This window comes from Alligator mississippiensis, chromosome 4, assembly GCF_030867095.1.
Source record: "Alligator mississippiensis isolate rAllMis1 chromosome 4, rAllMis1, whole genome shotgun sequence".
Lineage (NCBI taxonomy): Eukaryota > Metazoa > Chordata > Crocodylia > Alligatoridae > Alligator > Alligator mississippiensis.
The window spans coordinates 211510832-211531905 of NC_081827.1; the positions used below are offsets into that span (position 1 = coordinate 211510832).

The following is a 21074-nucleotide window of genomic DNA, read 5'->3' on the forward strand; positions in this document are numbered from 1 at the left end:
ACTAAATCAAGTCTATATATATCTATAACACTATATCTGGGGAAATGGAATGATCAATATTCCAAGAAGATTTTTTTGACTGAACGTTAAGAAAATAGTTTTAAAGGTCAGAGGGATAGAATGGAAAATTTAATAGAAATTACTCAGGGAAGAATTTGAGGTTGATATTATAAGGAGACTGAATTTATATCAATTACTAAATGTAGAATGACATTTTTTAAGTTTAAACAGTTTACGTATCTCCTTCAAATAAATGATGTGTAACACTAATTCAGAGTTGGTACTAAATGCCAAAGAGACCAGGGATTCTATCAGAAGAAGCTGGAAATGTACAGAGATTGGAAAGATTTAGTCAGAAGTTATTCAGCATATGAAAAATTTGCTGGGTAGGTTTGACTTATTTGACCCCAATATTTGCATTTTAAGTGATTTGGGATAGGCAGGCTTCAAAAAAAAAGTATCAGAACACAGCTGAGTATTATATGTCAGAGCAGACTAACTGAGTGAATCTTCAGAAAAGATTCGGAGAGCTTTAATGATTCGGACAGTCCCTGGTGGCTGCAGCAGGAAGCAGCAGCCAGACTCTGAGCTGGTAAGTACTAGAGATGGGGGAGGGGCTGCTGGGAGAGGGAGGGGACCATGGGGGGACCCCTGCCAGCCCCCCGCTCCCCCCACTCTCCCAGCCCTCCCCCCCCCATGGCTGCCATACCCATCACAGCTCCCGGCATTTTAAAAAAAAGCTCTGGTGCTCACTGGGTGCTGCCAGGCAGGCGGCAATCCCTGCTCCCTCTCACTGCCCCATGCTGCATGAGCCCCCCAACCCTCACCTTCAATCCCCCGGTCCCCACACGGGTGCCCCACCCAGGCCAGCTCCAGCCCTTTAAGAAAAAAAAAACAGGAAAAGCCCCAGGACTCACTGCTCCTCGTGCAGCCTTGAGGCTTCAGGAGGCTCGTGCAGAGTCCCCCATGTGGCATGGGGCAGCGGGAGGGCAGCGGGGGTTGCCCCCACCGGCAGGAACGGTTAGTGTGGGGCTTTTCTCATTTGTTTCTTTTTCTTAAAGGGCCAGAGCCGGCTCCAGTGGGGCACCCATGAGGGAACTGGGGGAGTGAGGGGAGGGGTTGGGGGCTTGTGCTGAGCCACCCATGTAGCACGAGGCAGTGGGGGCAGCAGGGATCACCACCCCCCTCCTGGCAGCACCCAGTGAGCTGGGGCTTTTTTTTTCCCCAAAGAGCCAGAAGCTGGGGCAGGCGAGGCAGCCATTGCCAGGCTGGGGGGAGATGGGCCTGGCTGATTCAGAGATTCCGAGATTCGGCAGGAGCCAAATCTCTGAACTAGATTCGGCTGAATTGATTCAGGATAGTGATTCGAATCACCAAATTGAATAACTGTCCCCCGAATCAGCCGAATCCGAAGAGATTTGCGCAGGCCTAGTATTTAAGAATTCCCCAGTTCTGGCTGATTCAGGGACACAGTACTGCTGACATACAGGGATAGCTTGAAACAAGCATCAAGGGGCTTCTTCTGTTCATTTGTTTTTCTTGTTGTGAGAGATGTTAGACAAGTTTTCAGGAGAAAGTACCTTAATTTGCATGTGAACCACGGGGCCTCAAACCTGTTGCAGTACTCCAATCCCAACCCTTTCATTTCACATGAGTTGTGTAAAAGTATAGAAGCAAAGAGAGCTTGGAGGATCGAGAGAACTGACCAGGTTTCAGTAACCTGTGAGTGGTCTGAGCTGCAGGTTATAAAAGGGAGAAGAAATAATTAGTGATAACCTGGAGTGAAATTCTGGCCACATTACAATCAATGGCAAACTCCCATTGATTTTAAAAAGGTAAGGACTTCATCCTTATTGGGGAGTGGCCAAACTCAAGGAGAAGGACAAATGCTGTCTTTTTACATGGCCCCTAGAAGGAGAGAACTTCTGTTTTAAAAAGCTGAATATACCCTGAAAAAAGGAAAGGCAAATTATCAGAACTATAGCCATGTGTAGGTGAAACAAAGGGCATGTGTACATGACACTTTAAAGTGGGCTAAAATGCTTTTGCACCACTTTAATGGTATTAGTGTTTTCACATGCTGGCAGCGTATTGCACATTAATTACAGCCATTGTAGCAAATTTGGCGGCATAATGCACCTTAAATTACTTAGTTTGTCCCCCTACAGTCACAGAGCAAAGCACTGAGCTCTGTGCAGCTCAGGGGCTCTGCAGGAAGCTCTTCAGGCAGCCTGACAGCAGCCTGGGAAAGCAGGCTCCGCCCAAGAAAAGCAGAGAGCCTGATCTTTTTCTTTTTTTTTCCCCTGGAGACTGTCTGCCTGCCTGAGCTGCGCGGGGGCCCAGTGCTGTCCTCCGTGGCTGCGGTATCCCCTGGGACCACCCAAACCAGGTGCCTGCTGGTGGGTGCTGCCTGTGGGGAGGGCTGCCACTGCCACAGAGGGAAACACCCCCTGCAGCCCAGGCTGCTCCGCCTGCTGGCAGATCATGCTCCCCTCCCCACCTCTGAAGAGGCAGGTAAATCAGCGGGGTGTGTGCATGACACAGGGGTTTAAAGGGCCCTAAATTGAAGCGGTGTTTTTAAAAACTCACCACTTTAGTTTAGGGCCCCCATTTTGTCTACACATGCCCGATTACACATCCTATTATACTGCAAGCAGGCAAAATACATTTTTATTAGACCATTTCTTATATTGCATACTTGAGAAGATTTTCACTGAAACTAGTTTGATTTGTTTAGGTGTAGGCTGCTCAAACCTCTAGGGAGGAGGAAACTTCAGAGTGATAATAAATGGGTTCTGCAAGTCATATTATACTTGTTATTTAAGAAAATGAATAAAAATCTTTTAAAAATTAAACTGCACTTGTCCAAAATGTCCAGGGTTCAATCTAATGCACTATCTTTGCTTTCTTGCTCACCAGTCCTCAAAATTCATTATCAAGGGTCTCTGTATAATTTAAAAACAAACAATCCCAATAGGTTTGAAGGTGACAGATTTTAAAATGTGTACTGAGATAATAAATTCAATGTTATTTGCCCTGTCCATTATGCAGCTTGAAAAATGAGCACATATATAGATGTAGTATATACTCTAAGTAATGCCTTTGAGGAGCACACTGTAATACTCAGCACTATAAAGTTATATAAAACAACAATATATCTCATTACTAAAAGGAAGCCTCTAACTAAGGGATGACTGTATTTTACTTGAGAACCTGGAGGAATTGAACTGCCTCTGGGGTGGATAACAGATTAAGCTTTTGTGTGAGGATGAAAAAGAGATTCATTTGAAAAGACACCAAGAACTGAGATAGCCACATTGACAGGAGATTAGAAAGTGTCAATCTCCAAAATAACCTCATGCGTATATGACCACAGGTTTAGGAGAAGAACGGATTAACTGTGTGAAGTCCAGAGCTGTAAGCAAAGCTTCATGCAGTTGATTACTTTGGAATCCATTCTAAGGCAATGAAATCCCCTGCCAAATATAAATCCAGCTAGAATCAAAGCTCCTATCAATTTAACACAAAATCAGGACAAGATTTATTATAATTTAATACTACATTTTTTGTTAAGTGATAGTGCATTATTTGTTAAAGAAACAAAAATGTATACAAGAGCAAGAGAGAGAAAGAGACATTTTTTATACGAAAGGTGTGTTTGGCATGAAAAAGAATGACTGTTTTGTGAGGCTGAGAAGTCTTTTGCAAGTCTTGCAGAAAGCATTTAATGAAAGAAAGTCCAAGCCCATGTTCCTTGAAATGTCATTTGTAGAACTCCAGTTGTGTTTTGCAGAATTTGTTAATTAGGAAAAAAAAGATAAAAGGAAAGAGATGCCACTTTTAAAAATAAGACCTACCTGAGAAAGACAGAACTTTTATCATTATTTAAAAAAAGAAAACAAAAAAGGTTATTTGGATAAAATGCAAGTTTCATAGTACAATTTACAAGATAAATAGCGGCCTTCAGTTTTTTAAATATATTTCAGATCATCTGATGCTTTTCTATAATTAGAGTCTTTTTGGAATTAATCAAAGTCACTGACTGTATTGAAAACCAGGTGGTTGCTTATTTTACTGCATTTCACAATGTTTTTCTTTAGTTATGTGGTGTAGTGGTTAAAAATAGAAGTATTCTTTTATATAGGAGATTCCAAAAGGATTACTGGGTGTTTCTATGAATACTATCCAAGTATCAGTCTTAGAAAATTCTTCAGATTTCCACAAGAACTTCATTTTTTTTGAGATACTAAGGTATCTCAAATATAGTGGAGAAAAAAATGTAAAGAAATATGTAATTGGAATTTAAGCTTCTGGGACAGGAAAATGGGTTTGTACATTGTCTAGCACAATGGGGTCCAAGTTCTCAGTTCTGGTGTGGACATCTCTGTAAAACTGTACACAGAAAATTATGTCCAAAAAAAAAAAAGGAAACACAATGCTGATTTTGTGACTGGAGAGGGTAACTCATCCCTCCAAGTCTCAGGCTACACCTATGTGGTGATCAGTAATGCAAGGAACAAGATGTTGTTAATATAACATATATTAGGCTAAATTGTACCTGAAAGGCACTGGTCAACTTGGCAGGGAGAGGATGAATGGGGTGATTCACTGTGGGCATGTCTACACATGCGCTTTAATGTGCATTGGCCTATTTTAATGTGCATTACAGTGTCAAAAACATAGTGGTCTTTCGCTAATGCACATTAAAATAGGCTAATGCACATTTTTCTAGTACCTCCTGGAGGTACAAAATTCAATGGGCACTACTTAAAGCACATTAGTCCTAGAGAATCTTCAGGAATGACTGTTTCAGAAAAACTTGCCACCCATTTAAATTCTTAAGGAGAAAATCTGTGGTGCTCCACCTCTAGCTCAGCAACGGGCAATTATTTCAGCTGGTGGACCACTTAATGAGTTTCGGTGAGATGTCAAGAGCTGCACACACAAAATCTTTCAGAAGATGTCATTTTAACAAATTATAGATCAAAAAAATTATTTATATACTAAATATCAAACATCTATTATGAGGTACATTAATTTTATTTCAAAAAATATTTTTTGTCCTGATTTATGTTTGGAGTTGCATAGAGATGATTATATAATAGCTCAAAATAAAGTCTTACTCTTGTATATTGTGTTTGGGGGGGTTGAGTGTGTGTATGGGGCCGTAGGGGGGCTGGATGTGTAACAGAGTGGGGGGGGTGGGATGGATATACGTGGGGGGACATAGAGTACAGGTGTGGGTGTATGCATGTGCTGGGAAGGGGATAACCACACACTAGTTCCCAGGAGCTGGGCACAGGTGTGGGGATGGGGGCAGGGAAGGGGGTGGGTAGAGGCGTGTGCAGCAGAGCTCACTTAGGCTTTGCAGTGTGGTGCAGGTATAGGTGCAGTCCAGTCCACCCCCGCCATCCAGCCTGTGTCTGGCCCTGCAGTGCTCTGCCAAACCCTGCCCACTCCTTCCTGGGACAGCCACACTCCACACTCCAACCCACACCCACCCACCACCTCGGTCCCAGCCAGTGTGCACAGCTTCCTGGCAGGTCTTCTCTTGATGCTGCTGCAACTGCCTGGGTACTAGTTGGCTCCCACCATCTCCAGTGGCTCCTCCTCTTCCTTCTCCCCTGCTGAGCCACTCCGAATGGATGGGTGAAAAGTGGCTGGGAGCTGGAGCCTCAAGCGCAGGGACAGGAGCCACCCAGTTGCAGCTTCCCTCTGCCTGGCTAGGCACATGGTGTCCAGCACACATCCCAATGGCTGCTGCTAGTCCCCATGCCACCTGCTGCCTGGAGCAGTGCAGCAGGCAGAGGAGGAGGAGGAGATCCTGGAGGTGGGTAGAGCTGAGCAGTACCCAGGTGGCTGCAGGAGTAGCAGTAGGAGCAACCCTGCCAGAAAGCTGTTCGCGCTGGCCAGGGTGGGTGCAGACAGGAGCATGGCACAGGCCACCCCAGAAAGTAGCAGGCTGGGCTCAGCCCCATGTAGAGTGTTGTGGGGGCAGCTGCAATGTTGAATATAATCAATTGGTAGGCTGGATCCAGCCCACGGGCCATATTTTGCCCATAAGCTGAATCTGGCCCATGGGGGTCAAGTCATCCTGCCTCTGGGGCTCCCCATTGATCTAGAAATTTGGGCAACTGGTGCCTCCTGAGTTGGCAGTGGTGGAAGTGTCAGAACTTCCTCGTGCGGCACTCCCACCACTGACATGCTGCCAGTGGAGCCAATTTTAGGGGAAACACCAGCACTCTCTGTGCCCCACCCCTACACATTGCCTATGAGCAAAGGAACAGTAGCAGCATTAATTGCTGCACCTCCCCCACCATCACATTTCCAGAGATATGGGGAGCCCCACAGGCCACATGACATGACTACATGCTGCAGACTGCACTGATATGCAGGCTTGCTCCATGCCTAGATCTGCTACAGTGCACTATTTGGGGAAGTGCCCAGGGCCAAGCCAGGTCCTGCGTAGGGGCTGGGCTGGTGCACTGGATTGCACCTGCAGATGAACCCCACATGCTGACCACATGCTGGATCTGGACCACAGACTGACAACTTACACAGGATCCAGCCTCTGGATTGGCCCCACACCTCATATCCAGCCTCCAGAATCATAAGGTTGAGCACTAGGGCTGTGTTAAACTTCAGTAGCCGATTCAATTCAGAGGAGATTCAGCCTGATTTGGGGGCTGAATCTCTGAATCTGAATCAAATCAGGAGACTCATTAATCAGGAGACCCATTAAAAGGTCTGAATCAAATTGGAAACCTCCAAATTGATTTGCAGATTTGGGTGGTCCCCACTCGCTGCCACAGGGAGCTGGACCCAGGCTCTGTGCCAGTAAGTAGGGGGTGGGGGGGCTGGAGGAGAGGGGAAGGAACGATGTGGGGGACCCCCACCCAGCCGCACACCCCACTGGCTCCACCAGCCCCCCTGAGTGATCCCCCCACCCAGCCACACCCCCAACTCACTCCCCCAGCCACCCCTGTGGCTGTCCCACCTGGCCCAATAATCCTAGCACTTAAGAAAAAATAAAAATTGCCCTGCACTCACTGGCTGCAGCAGCAGTGATTGGAGTCTCTGAGAGCTTGTGACAGAGTCCCCCCCATGCAGCACAGGGAAGCAGGGATCACCCCCACCCCCCACCACCTGGCACCCACACAACAGCTGTACCATCACGCGGGTGTAGCATGGCTGCACAGGGGGGCTCTGCCATGAGCCCTCAGAGGCCCTGATCACTGCTACTCCAGCCGGTTGAGCACGGGGCTTTTTTTTTTTTTTTTTAAGTGCTGGGATGCTGGGGCTGGGCAGGGCAGCCATGGGGTGGGGCTGGGGGAGGAGGCAGGGGGTGGGGCCCCACTTGCTGCTGCCACACCCCTACCGCTGACACTGCTGCTGCAGCCTGTTCAATTCAGAAGAGATTCAGCCCAATTCAGTGGCCGAATCTCCAAATCCGAATTAGCTGCATCAGATCAGGACAGTGATCTGAATTACCAAATCAAATCACTGTCCCTCTGAATCAGCCAAATCCGAAGCCGAATTGAATACTTGCTGCTTTGCACAGACCTATTGAGCACCACTGCCAGAACCAAGCAACCTTGAATAAAGAAAGAGAAATCAGTGGATTCAAAGCAGCTGGAGCTTGTTTTTTTAATAAATTGCATTTGCATGACAACATTGGATATCATATGTAAGAACACAGCATATTAACTGAAACAGAGCAAACTACAGATTATGACCTTATTGAACATAATACCATTATCTGGAAACTAACAGATCTTGGTAAATATTGGAAGCATCTACAAAGCCAGTTTAGAATACAGTCTTATACCATCAGCCAATAAAAAATGTCAACTGGATCACTGCAGTGGACATTCTAAATCAGTGGTAAGTCTCACTTATCATTAATGATCAGTAAAGGTCCTCCTAGAGGAAGGTACAGTGTCATAAAAAAGTGTTTTATGTGAAACGCAGCCATTTTCTTACAAGTGAGGCATACATCATAATGAAAATAGCAGGAAAGACTGAATACCATTTGTCTATTCTTTCAGAAGTCCCAAGTGAGTTTTAATGACAGTAGTTTGGGTTTGGGCCTTGGCTTTACACCTTACTATAATACACCACCAGCTTGCTAACATCTCACAGGGGAAAATTCTTGAACCACTTTGGAAAGCATGTTAGACTTTCCTGGAATGACTCCCATTCGAGAACTCACCAGAACTCACTCCAGTTTGTTAATATGATGTAACAAAATGGCAGGTTCATGACTGTGAATAAAAACTAAACACCTAAAATTTAGCTAAAGTAAAAGACAGTGAGAGAGAATGCCAGACCAGTTCTCAAGCAAAATAACTAAATATATTCATAGTAGTGCATGAGGCAAGGCTTCACATAGTTTTTGTGAACTCTAAGAAAACTATGGGTGCTGTAAGCAGGCCAGTGCACCAGAGAGAGCTGTCACACCCAGGCCACCTTAGGCCTCCACTCCCTTGTTGGGGCTTCAGCCCTTCTGGCCTCTGCCCCACTGCTCTGTCTGGTCCCTTTGGCCTAGGCCCACCACACTGGGCCTGGCTTCTTTGGCTGCAGACTTGTTTTGCCATCATATTAGGCTCTTATCTCTGCCCCTCCCTATCCCACCCACCACCAGTTGTAACAATAATGAAAGAGCAAGCCCACTGGCTATAACCTGAATTAAAAGTGTAAACACTCTGGTCACAACGAAGATTCTCAACACACTGGTTATTTAACAAAACCCCTACTCATCCTGGGTCCCATTCCCTGCAAGCCCTCAGCTTCATACATGTTGTTCCCAGGCATAGCAGGATCCTAGGCAGTAGTTCAGCCACAGCTGGCTTGCTGCAGAGTTCTTCCCCCTCTGGCTTGCAGAGCCAGGCTGGCTTCCCTGGCTTATATGCTGCTCCAACTCTGCCTGTTTCATTCAGGTAACTTGCAGCTGTACTGTCCTATTGTACAATTGTTGTGCTACCAGCACATCAATGGGCACTCTCAGCTTCTAGCCTCTAGTTGCTTATTTCTTTTCAGCTAGCCTTTGTTTGTCCCTCCAAGCACTGTCTACCACTGCTTTTTCCTCTTAAAATACCAGGAGCCCCAGGCTTCCTGTTACAGTGTGTGGAAGAAGAAAACCCCAGGCCTTAATTTCTGCTGACTTCTTTAAGTTAGTACACTATTTGCTAATGATTGCTTTTTCCCCGCCTATTTTGCAATCTGCTCTTTCTCCCGCCCTTTTCCCTTGTTGAGCTGAGTAGGCCTATGAGGTCAATAAGTCAAACCACAGTCTATGCCCTCTTGCAACTTTCTAGTTCAAACCAATTTTTCTTTGATTTGTTATATCTTGCGTCATGTGACCTGAATTGAAACATATAAAAAGCTTGCCTCAATTGTCATTGGGGGTGGGGGGGGCATGCAGAACTGATAAGAGGAAGCTCTGTCTGTTCGGTGCTCTCCTGTGCAGCTGCTTGTATAATAAAGGTCTCTGACAACTTCGTGACCAAACAATAAAGTGAAGCTTGTTTCTTCCACAATTCTTGGTGCCGTGACTCGGATGGCAACGCCCGGCTGAGAGTACCAATGGGCTTGCAGACTGTTCCCCCCCGAAACCCCAGGCGCCAAATCAAGGTAAAAGACCTTTTGAAATCTCTAAAGGGGTTATTGGGGGAGGACTGCCCGTAAGGGTTGGGAAACCAGTTCGAGCTTACGCCATCCGAACTTTTGAAATACGAACTTGTTAAACACTCTAAAGAATTTGTATAAAACCGGTTTACAATTAAAAGAGTAAAAGAAAAAGTCTAGACTAAGGAATATAGAAACCTGGGGAATAGTGTGAGTGTTTTCCATGGTGTTGCTGACCAAGGCTGGGACTAAAGAAATCTTCTTGAACCCTGTGCCTCAGCACAAAAGTTCCCTTGTGTGAAAGGAAAAAATATAAGTTGCTGACCAGGTCTGAAACTAGGGTTGGGTCTAGCCACCCCAAGGCTGTCTAGAAAGGCAGACTTGAAAGCAAGGGGGCCCAACTGGAACCTCGTGACCCAGCAGATAGGTTTATTCTTTCCCCATCCATGAAAACCATCCAGGTAACTGGCGGTTGATGTGACCAAATAACTGTTAGGATGCCACTTCGTGCGCTGCCCTCGGTTCAAAATTGGCACATCAAGTCCCTTACCCTTTTTCCTGTGTGAGTGCCCTGTGTGAATTGAGGGATGGGGGGCTCTGGGTCAAAAAATGTCCCAACCCCGCCAAAAGGAATGCCAGCAGGCTATATGTATGTGCATTATGGTCAAAAGTTGGGTAAGTTTTTAGATAAATGGAATTGGTATACCAGGAATAACCCTCCAAAACACTTTCCTTCAAAACAAACTTTTGATCTTGATAAACTGATCCACCTCCGAAAAGTTCTAAAGTCCCGAGGTAGCAAGACCCCTCAAACTCAGTGGGATGTCTATTTTGACTGGTATGAAGAAGGTAGTAAGAGGCAACAAGAATCCCAGGTAAGGAGTCTTAAGGACTCCCAAGAAAAACTAAAAGCAAAAATTAAGCAATTAAAAAATGGATACAGCCCTGGCCAGGCTAATCTTCTCTCAGCACCTCCTACCCCTTTATATCCCCAACTAACTCATGAGACCGAGAACAAGAACGAGTCTGTAAAAAATATTCTAGAAAGTACTTCTTGTTTGGCCCAACCACCACCTTACCCCAAACACCTTACACCTGAATTGGAAACTCCACCTTGTAGTCCGGAGGGCGTTTCTGCAAGCTCATATTCCCCTGTGGGTTTAAATAACAGTCACCCTAAAAAGGGCCCTATTATTCAAGTACCGTTGTGCCAATTACCAGGCGCACAAGTCTTGGTAATGGTACATGCCCCTTGGACACTTGGAGATTTAAAAAATCTAGCTAAAAAATTTCCTAACATCAAAAAAAAGCCCCAGAAGTTTAAAGACGAGCTCCAAACTGTTATTAACTGTTACAACCCTACATGGTCTAATACCAACTTTTGCATGTCGTACTTCCTTCTGAAGTCCGACAACACCTAACAGATGAGGCAGACTGGCCACAGCAAGACCCTAGTCATGGGACAGATCTCACAACCGCCCAACGCTGTTTACTAAAAGCCATGTCTGTCATATGTCCTAAAAAAACTGACTGGGCTAAAATTAATAATTGTAAACAGAATAAAGGAAAGTCTCCAGCAAACTATTTAGACCGACTCAAAGAAGTCTTTGAAAGATACTCAGAAATAAATGAAGCTACCCAAAACACTTGGAAAGCAATTTCAGCCGCATTTGTCCAAGGCCTACAGCCTAAATTAGGAAACCAATTGCGTAACATCTGTGTGGACTGGCAAATAAAACCATTAAACGAACTAGTTACGGTTGCCAACCATTGTTTAGCTTGTCAGGAAAGAAAGAAAAAAAATAATGAAGCCCAGTTAATGGCTTTGCAACTTCAAATTTATCACCCCAGAGGACGAGTCATGAAAAAGGGAATTCATGAGGCCGAGGAAGGGAACGCGGGTGCTGGCAAACAAATGTTTCCTCCACTGACCATTCTTCCTGTTTTTACTGTGGTCAAACCGGTCATTGGAAAGGAAAATGTCCCAACAGAACGCATACCTCTACCCCTTCAACAGAAAACTCTGTAGATCAACAACATCAGCAATTCTCCCAGCCTCTTCCCCAAAATTCTTTATCTCAATATTAGGACTGCCTAAGAAATAGTAACTTCATCCCTTCACCACTTTTACCCATTGATCAGTCTGGACCCTTTCTAAAATGTATCATAGCAGGGAAAAGGGTAACTTGCCTTGTTGACACAGGGGCAAGCCGTTCCACTTTGCGTCTTTTTGATTTTCCCGATCCACCTCTGTCCAATGCTGCTGTTAATGCTGTTGGCGTTTCTAATCAAGTAATTTCTCATCCTGTAACTCAACCCTTGTCCGTTACTCTTGGTCCTATCTCTAACCACCATGTCTTCCTTTTAAGCCCTTTTACCCCTGTTAATCTTTTAGGTCGTGACCTACTTTGTAAACTCGGTTGTACTATTTATTGTGCAGCGGATGGAGTTTTTCTTGAAGTACCAGCAGAAAACAAATGCGCAGTTCTTGCTGCTATAATTGAACCAGCAACCCCACCTATTTCTCCAACAAACCCTGATTTCAAAGATAAAATCCTTAAACAGGTACCCCCTGCCCAATGGTCACAGCATGCTAATAAAGTTGGGCAAATACACACTGCTGAACCTGTTAAAATTTGTCTGGATCCACAAAAGCAGCAAGAAGGCTGAGCAAGGAATCATGCCAGTCATTTCTTCCCTCCTTCAACAAGGTATCTTAATCCAAACTTCTAGTCCTTGTAATACTCCAGTTCTGCCAGTTAAGAAACCAGGCAAAACTACTTATCACTTTGTGCAAGACCTGCAAGCCATTAATTCTGTTGTTTTATCTATTTTTCCTGTAGTTAGTACCTAACCCAGCTACCATGCTTTCTTGCATCCCACCGGAAGCTTCTTTCTTTACTGTTGTAAATTTGTGTTCTGCTTTTTTTTCAATTCCTATTCATCCAGATAGTCAGTTTTTGTTTGCATTTACTTAAAAAGACTTACAATATGCTTGAACTAAACTCCCACAAGGGTATACAGAGTCCCCTTCTAGCTTTTCACATATTTTAAAAAAGATTTAAATGGCATTCAGTTCAAAAACTGTTCTGTCCTTATCCAGTATGTCGATGATCTTTTGCTTGCCTCACCTTCCCTTAAAGCCTGTAAAATTGATTCTCTGCACCTTTTAACCTGTCTTGCTCTAAAAGGCCATAAAGCTTCTAAAGAAAAACTTCAGCTCTGCTTACCACAGGTTCATTATTTAGGCCATGATATTTCCGCCAGAAAACATCACCTTTCAAGTGCGCAAGTTAAAACAATTCTCAAAATCCCTCGGCCCACAACTCTCTCTCAAATGCGCAACTTCTTAAGCATGGCCGAATATTGCCGCCAATGGATTTTGGGCTATGCCTCAATTGTAAAACCCTTGCAAAATCTTACCTTAAAGGACACCCCTGAACCTTTGCAGTGGTCTCCAAAAGCCAAAAATGCCTTTTCTGTCATTAAAACTGCCCTTTCACAGGCACCCGCACTGAAACTTCCTAATTATTCAAAGCCTTTTACACTCTTTTGTCATGAAAAAGATGGCTTTGCTCTGGGGGTACTTACTCAGTCCCATGAAGATAAACATCATCCTATTGCCTACTATAGTACAGCCTTAGATCCTGTAGCAACTGGGTTTCCACCATGCCTTCGGGCAGTTGCTGCTGCTGCCATTCTTGTAAAATCATCTGCAAATATTGTTTTAGCCTCACCCTTAACTGTTGCTGTACCCCACTCAGTGGCCGGACTTCTTTTAAAAAACAAAACTCGACACCTTTCAAATGCTCGTTTAACTAAATATAAAATTCTGCTACTTTCTGCGGCCCACATTTCTTTAGTCCGGTGCCCTGTACTTAATCCTTCTTCCTTGTTACCTGCACCTTCTAATGGCAAGCCTCATGACTGCCTCGCTGTTACTGCTCATTTAACTTTACCTCGAGTTAATCTTAAGGACAATCCCATTCCAAATGCTGACCTAGTCTTGTATGTTAATGGGTCCTGCCTAAAAAATTCCAAAGGCTCTCTTGTTGCAGGTTATGCTGTATGTTCCCAGCATGAGGTACTCAAAAGAAATTTTTTACCTTCTGTCTATTCTGCCCAAATTGCTGAACTTGTTGCCCTCACTCATGCCTGTACCCTTGCTAAAGGTAAAACTGTTAATATATATACAGATTCGCGTTATGCCTTTGGTGTTGTCCATAATTATGGGCAATTATGGAAGCAACATGGGTTTCTTACCTCAAATGGCACACCCATTCGTAATGGTTCTTATGTAGCCGCCTTTTCAGATGCCCTTCAATTACCTGTTGCTGTTGCTATTATTAAATGTGCTGCTCATCAATCTTCCCAGGATAAAGTTACGCGTGAAAATACTCTGGCTGACTCTGCAGCCAAAGCTGAGGCCTTTTCACCCCCTTAGGCTAAGCCATTGTTCTTTTCCGATACCTACGAGCAGCCTCCTACTGCAACACTTCATGATGTTGCACTCCTCCAAAATCAGGCCGCAAATTCTAAAAAAGACACCTGAAGACTGCATGGGTGCATATTACACCCTGATCACCTTTGGCACTCCCCAAACAGCTGCCTGGTTGCTCCCAAGGTCTTACTTCCCTACCTTGCTTGCATGTATCACGGAGTGGCCCATGTGAGCAAAGGGGGAATGATCGCAGCTATTCAACCTGATTGATATGATCCAAATTTTCCTTCCATAGCTCAGCACTACTACCAGGCTTGTCCTGTGTGTCAAGCCCATAATGTAGGCAAACCTGTTAAAACTAAGAAAGCCACACATCCCCCACCTTGGGGACCATTTGTAAATATTCAGATTAACTTTATACAAATGCCAAAATATTGTAAATATCAATATGTATTTGTTATAGTTTGTATGTTTTCAAGTTGAATTGAAGCCTATCCTGTAACAACAGCCAATACTAAAGCTGTCACTAAAATCCTTTTAAAAAACCTTATCCCACAATTTCAAACCCCACTTACCATCAACAGTGACAGGGGATCTCACTTTACTGGGCAAATTATGCAAGAAATATGTAAAGCCCTGCAAATTCAACAAAACTTTCACTGCCCTTATCACCCACAGTCAGCAGGTGCTGTAAAAAAACGAAAAGGGATACTGAAAAATAAACTAACAAAAATCTCTGCTAAGACTGGTTTAAAATGGCCAAATGCTCTACCATTAGCATTAAAAAGCATGAGATCCACCCCTAATCAAAAAATTGGACTCAGCCCACATGAAGTCCTAATGGGGAGACCTATGCAACTTCCATCCTCCCCACCCTTACCACCTTCTCAGATTAACATCCATTCAGCTGATGATCTTGTATTACAATATTGTAAAGCATTAATAAAATGTGTTAAGGCCTTTCATTCACAGGTCCAAGAAGCTTTACCCAAAGAGCCTAAAAAGCCTGCCATTCCTTACAGCCAGGAAATTGGGTTCATGTAAAAATCCACCAAAAAAAATCAGCTATAGATCCTTGCTGGAAAGGTCCGTTCCAAGTTCGTCTCACCACTAACACTGCAGTAAAGTGTCAGGAACTATCTACTTGAATCCATGAATCGCACTGCAAAAAAACTGTTCCTCCTGACAATACCAAGGATTAAAAATTAAGACTCCAAAAAAAGCCCATTAATAACCAAACATGGAGTCCCTCCTATTAACTATTTGTATTGAACTTTTAAACCTGGCCTATGGAAAAGTGTTTTTGTCTTTAATTAACGAAATTAGGATAGACTTAAATGTATCTCGTTGTTGAATATGTAGTCGTGTTCCTATCCATTCTACCGGAGGAATACCCATAATACCAGTACCCTTAAATGCAACCCAAATGTCAGCTCCTTATTATTCACCCTTTCATGAAAACAAAACTTGGCAAAATATAAATTGTAACCGAGCTAACTATGTACGACTAGCATATGCCACCCCTGGAAAGTTTTGTTGAACCTGTAATGGATCTCGTATTGCAGTAGAAGTCAGTAAGTGTGAAGTAAAATTTAAAGTAAATGGTGCTTGGCTCTCTAACGGTTCCTGGATACCCGGTTATTCTCCCATTTCGGCTGAATATTTAGGTTATTATTCAGTATGGATGTTAAAACCAGTTTGTAACTTTCCGGTTACTGCACTAGCTGGTCGCTATTTTGTATGCGAAAATAAGGCCTATAAAAATCTTCCTTCCAGTTGGCTAGAAACATGCTATGTCTCTGCAGTATATCCTGCCTTTACTATTAGATCTCACTTACTTAAAAAAAGAATTCGCAATGTTCACAAAATCACAGAAAATCAAAGGTTTTGGGGTATAATGTTCCCTAACTATGGCACAGGCTTAGCTATGTCCAAAATAAAGAAAGTTGCAGCATCCCTAAAAAAAATAGCTAATGCTACTGCCATTGGTTTGTGTGAAATAAGTAAAAAAATTTTAAAAATGAAACAAATAACTCTACAAAACACACTCACCTTAGATTATATATTAGCTAGCAAAGGAGGTGTGTGTGCTTTGATAAATCAAAATGCTACGTTTATATACTAAATGCTTCTAGTGCTATTAAGAACCAGGCCAAAATTACTAAAAAAGAACCTGCTAAACTACACCAAACCGATCAATGGAGTCTTTGGAACTGGTTTGGCGGACTTGGGGCCAAATTATTTTATATCGCAATCATGGTCCTTGGGTTTATTCTCTTTCTACAAGTACTCTTTTGGTTGCTACGCAATTGTAACCTTAGCGCATCCCGCAAAAGACTCAACAAATATGTCTAACGTAATGCTGGGTCAATTAAGATTAGTCTCACAGTTGTTCTAAAGGAAGCACTGGAAAATACTCTACCTAAAAACAAGTTTCACTGTGCCTCAAAGGATGCATAAGTCAGACTGTTCTCCCATTAGCTCACTTGCAGTCTGTTGCCCAACATACGGTTACAAAATCTCATTGGTTGTACTATAAGTACAAAAGGGGGGAATGTGGAAAAAAAACAACCCAGGCCCTAATTTCTGCTGACTTCTTTAAGTTAGTACACTATTTGCTAATGATTGCTTTTCCCCCGCCTATTTTGCAATCTGCTCTTTCTCCCGCCCTTTTCCCTTGTTGAACTGAGTAGGCCTATGAGGTCAATAGGTCAAACCACAGTCTATGCCCTCTTGCAACTTTCTGGTTCAAACCAGTTTTTCTTTGAATTGTTATATCTTGCATCATGTGACCTGAATTAAAACATATAAAAAGCTTGCCTCAATTGTCTGTTGGGGGGGTCATTCAGAACTAATAAGAGAAAGCTCTGTCTGTTCGGTGCTCTCCCTTGCAGCTGCTTGTATAATAAAGGTCTCTAGCAACTTTGTGACCAAACAATAAAGTAAAGCTTGTTTCTTCCACAAGTGCACACAGACATTACACTTAGAAGTTCAGAAGGTTAGATCGGGTCAAAAGTGGCTGCCCTATCTAAACCAGTAATTAAATAGGTGCCAGGAGCCCCATCTAAGGTAAGTCAGGGAAAGGGTAAAAAATAAATCAGGGGGCTAGTGGCACCATGGGGGGCAGAACTGGCAGACTAGCAGGGTCTGCAGGGGGGTTGACAGGATCAGGGGCTAGTGGTTTCTCAGGGGGGTTGGTGGGGCCTGGGGTGCTGTTGGTGGGATCAGGGGGCTCTCTACCACCGAGCCAGGGGCTATTCTTAGCTCCCCAACCCCACCCTACCCCCAGATAAACAAATCCACCTGCAGACCAACCCCCATCCCAACTTACTTCAATCAGACTCCCAGCACTGGTGAACACCTGTAAAACCAGCACTGGGGATGGTTTGTGGGCTCAGGGGTGGGGGTTTGGGGCCAATTCAGAGGGGCCAATTGGTCTGTGGGGGGATTGTCTGTCTGGGGGTGGGAGGAGAGGTCAGGGAAGTTAAAAATAGCCCATGGTGAGGGGTTGAAAAAGCGCAATTCAGGGGCAGGGGTGAGCAGATGGGCTTTCCCAGCCCCAGGGCTACATGCCGAACATGTACAGACATCCAGTTAGATCAGTCTAGTTATGTCCGATCTAACTTAATGCACCTCAAGTGAACTAAAGTTAGATTGGGCTGGCCATTTTTTCCCAATCTAGCCTTCAGGGAACATCTGTACAGTTCAGTACTTAGATCAACCTAACTAGGGGTTTAAGTGTAAGGTCCGTGTGCAGGCAAACTAAGTTACATCAGGTGGCCATTTTTTACCTCCTCTAACCTCCTGAACATCTATACCATATGCACCCTATGCCTAATATCTTTAACATACTTTCTCCTCAGACATAAAGGAAATGTTCTAGCCTTAAAAACAGATACCTATTTTTTCTTATAATTAACAAGAGTTTTGTTAAAGAACATTTTTAACATAAGTCCCTTACTAAAAGTACTTAAATTTATCTCAGCATTAAGAGGAGTTGGGGAACATATGGTAACTAGACTTCTTTTATCTTAAAACAAGCCCCCACTATGCCATACTATAAAGCCACTCATGGTTGTCTCAATGGCTATGTCTAAGCTGAAACAGTAAGTCAGTTGATTAGCACCTGGATTAGTCAAATCCTGATGTGATGATTTCACTATTAACTCCCTGCGCTTTGCTGTACTTGCCACACCCTGGGGCAGGGGCAGGAAGCAGAAGCCAGAGGAGGCAGGGGGAGCCTGGAGACTCAAGCTGCTGTTGCAGTTAAACAGCCCTGCCTTAAGACCTGTGTTTCCCAACCTTTTCCAGCCCAAGGCACACTTACATTAATACACATTTTCCGTGGCACGCCTATTAAGGTATTCCCCATCCTCATATCTATTGTATAGCTCATTGCCATGACAAAATTCCACGGCACACCTGTTCATTTCTAACAGCACACTTTTGTGTCATGTCACACTGGTTGGGAAACACTGCTTTAGACAAATGCAGTTGTTTTTTTTGCTGAAATCTTCAGTTTGCCTATGACAACTAGAATTACATTCTATATTAATTTATATGTTTTACCAGACACAGAATTATTTATTAATATGCAAAACTTTTGTTTGAAACTATGAAAAAACAAATAACTAAAAACATACTGCAAGGACAGGCAAAACCAGTATAATGCCACCCCCCACCAAAGACAAGTTTCTGATCGCAGTTACACCTCTGTAAATACCATGTAATTGCTGGAGTTGTGTTGGGTTTACATCAGCATAATTAAGAGCAAACCCTGGCAGCATATCTAACAGTAAATAAGTATTTTAGAAGCTTTCCCTGTATATGCTGGTAAAGCATGAAAATGAGTAAAGCACAGGATATGAAGGTAGGATGTTGGCTGCTTAAGAAGCTTTGCAACTTTCTGCCAAATCTGTGTTTACTGTCATCTTACTAATTAGTGTATGCTCTGACTTTCTGAATTTCTTCTTTCATGTGTTACTTCAGCAAGAAGTATCCTGTCTGCTATATTTCTCAACATCTCTCACTAGCCCTGTTCCTCTACACTCACATCTCATTGCCAAGCGTGTATTTCCAGACTGCATGGGGCAACAGATTCCACATACCTGTGTTTCTCCATTTTTTTGTTCTTCTGTACCATGCTTTCTGCCTTGTAATAGTGAACATTTCTTCTTCTGTCTAATAACACAATTATATTCAGATAGCTTAATATAAATAGAGTATTTCAGCTTCAGTTCTAAAGGCAAGCTATTATAACCAGTTCCCCTTTTTATTTCTCAAATAAAACTACATTAGAGATAAGATCTACATAGGTCCAGTTTGAGGAGTCAGTGAAGAGTATGACATTAAGTAATTACAGACAGCTGAGTATTCCATAACCATATTTTTATACTTCTGTGGGTCTCAAAACACTACAGTATTTCAAATCATATGATCATCCCATAAAGCTAAATATTCTTCACTTTATTAACTATACAGTTTTATGTCATTACTGTTCTTCTTCAGGGAAAAATAGGTAAATCATAGCAAAGATTTCTGCAATTGATTACTGAGTGATAAATGGACAAAGCAGTATACCATAAATCAATGATATATAGGTGATTGTACTGGAAACTGATTTTTCTCTTGAATTTTTATTTCAGCATTTCATTTCTTGTATCAAGTTTAATCTTTCTCTCAAATAAACTGCAAAACATTCCTGGTATGCAAGACTCAGTGGTGAAAAGGTGAATTAGAAAGTGCTGACACTGACATGAGATTCTTCATACTCCTTATACAAGTAGCAGTATTCAGAGAGAAAAAAAAGGAGTTTCTTCTATACTAATATGTAATGTATGCTCTCCATTTATCCAGAGGAAAGCAAAATCCTACCTCTCAGAAATGCTGTCTACTGTATTTCATTCTAAAACACATACAGGCAATTTAATAGCACAGTGCTTCTTTGATAACTGTTTAATTTAAGACACATGATCAAATGGATAACAGGACCGTTACCTTGTTGATCGGGTAGCAAAAAAAAATTATTCTGTTATAAAGACTGACACCTACATGCTAAGATGCATAGCACATTAAAATGCCTTAGGAAAGACAGACAGAAATTATGTACATATGCACTGAGAGCAACAGCATTTAATCTGATTAAGAATCTAAGCAACATTTTCAAGAAGTTCACATCTATTGCTATACAACATTGAAGTCACTGAACAAGTTAGTATTTATATTTCTTAAACAAACTACCACTGCAGGTATTTGTAAACTCCCATATTTTCACAGAGGTTCTATTTTTTACTAGTTCATTAAATATAAAACAAATATTCATCCTGACCTTGTTGAGGCCAGGTCTGTCTCTCACTGCACACCAAGGTAAGATCTGCTCTTCATTTTGTTATGATCAAATGCTTCTCAGGACATGTATGGTGACTAGTAACATTATCTTATTCCACAGGGGAGGAAACTGGTTGTTTGTATGTTATCCAAGGAAGCTTGAGCAATCCACCATCGAAGGAAAACCTCTAAAAATAAGTCACCTCCCTGCAGATTCACTCTTTTCCTGTCTGGGTTTACAACCGCATGAAAAGACAAAGATTGAGGATAAAATTGTGAAAGCTCATATGACAGATACACTAAACAAATGAATTTATTTCTCTCATAGTCCGTTTAAAAGAGTCAGAACGTTACAGGGGGAGGTGTGCTAGTGACCAACAGGATGTGCGTGACCAGAGTTCCTAGTACACAGTCTCTGCTTTTATGTTATTTTTCAATGTGGTCTTCTTGGTCCTTTAAAATAGTTTTCAGGGTCATGCAGTCAGCTCTGTTTTAACTTCCTGATGCCAAAAAAAAAAAGAAAATCAAATTCTTTTTGACACAGGGAATATGTCCTACTATATGTTTATAAAGCACCACACAAGTTTATGGTGCTATAAAGTGACTAATATTTTATCAAATGCAGAATTTACACTGAATTCATATACTTTGGAGAGTCAAGCCAAAGAAAATTCAGTGC

At 42.8% G+C, this 21074-nt stretch overlaps 1 protein-coding gene across 3 annotated transcripts in view; it reads right to left on the minus strand.

The window, feature by feature from the left end:
• RAPGEF4 (Rap guanine nucleotide exchange factor 4) overlaps positions 1-21074 on the minus strand; it is a 308065-nt gene that overhangs the window by 227414 nt on the left and 59577 nt on the right. Inside the window, exon 1 of one of the 3 annotated variants that reach the window (XM_019480321.2) lies at positions 20397-20713. The exons of the other annotated variants lie outside the window; for them this stretch is intronic. The gene's annotated coding sequence lies outside the window, so the exon portion shown is untranslated. Of the gene's footprint in view, positions 1-20396; positions 20714-21074 lie in introns of those variants that run through there. 3 annotated transcript variants of the gene reach the window in all.